The sequence below is a fragment of the Lolium rigidum genome, chromosome 5, assembly GCF_022539505.1.
Source record: "Lolium rigidum isolate FL_2022 chromosome 5, APGP_CSIRO_Lrig_0.1, whole genome shotgun sequence".
Lineage (NCBI taxonomy): Eukaryota > Viridiplantae > Streptophyta > Magnoliopsida > Poales > Poaceae > Lolium > Lolium rigidum.
In genome coordinates, this window is record NC_061512.1 from 257,028,700 (window position 1) to 257,029,890 (window position 1,191).

Sequence of the window (1,191 nt, forward strand, 5' to 3'; positions counted from 1 at the left end):
AGAGTGAGCTTCTTATTCTATTTCCTGATTTAAAACATGGATTGTTTGATGCGAAAATTAAAAAACCTATGAAATCTTCTTTGCATGCTTGGTAGTAATATTAGTATGAACGTTTCGAACACCATTGTTGACAATAATATAGAAAGTTCTAAGCTTGGGGAAGCTGGTTTTCATGATATTTTTAGTCCCCCAAGCATTGAGGAGAAAATTTTCTTTGATGATACTTTGCCTCCTATTTCTGATGATTATAATGATAGTGGTCTTTTGGTGCCACTTACTGCTGAGAGTAAATTTTGTTGTGATTATACTATGCCTACACTTGATGAGAATAATAATGATAGCTACTTTGTTGAATTTGCTCCCACTACAACTAATAAAATTGATTATGCTTATGTGGAGAGTAATAATTTTATGCATGAGACTCATGATAAGAATGCTTTATGTGATAGTTATATTGTTGAGTTTGCTCATGATGCTACTGAAAGTTATTATGAGAGAGGAAAATATGGTTGTAGAAATTTTCATGTTACTAAAATGCCTCTCTATGTGCTGAAATTTTTGAAGCTACACTTGTTTTATCTTCCTATGCTTGTTACTTTGCTCCTCATGAACTTGTTTATTTACAAGATTCCTATGCATAGGAAGCATGTTAGACTTAAATGTGTTTTGAATTTGCCTCTTGATGCTCTCTTTTGCTTCACATACTATCTCTTACGAGTGCATCATTAAAACTGCTGAGCCCATCTTAATGGCTATAAAGAAAAGAACTTCTTGGAAGATAACCCATGTGTTATTTTGCTACAGTACTTTGTTTTATATTTGTGTCTTGGAAGTTGTTTACTACTGTAGCAACCTCTCCTTATCTTAGTTTTGTGTTTTGTGGTGCCAAGTAAAGTCTTTGATAGTAAAGTAAGTACTAGATTTGGATTACTGCGCAGTTCCAGATTTCTTTGCTGTCACGAATCTGAGCCCACTGCCCTGCAGGAAGATCAGAAAATTATGCCAATTTACGAGCATGATCCTCAGATATGTACGCAACTTTCATTCAATTTGAGCATTTTCGTTTGAGCAGGTCTGGTGGCCTAATAAAATCCATCTTTACGGACTGTTCTGTTTTGACAGATTCTGCCTTTTATTTCGCATTGCCTCTTTTGCTATGTTGGATGAATTTCTTTGATCCATTAATGTCCA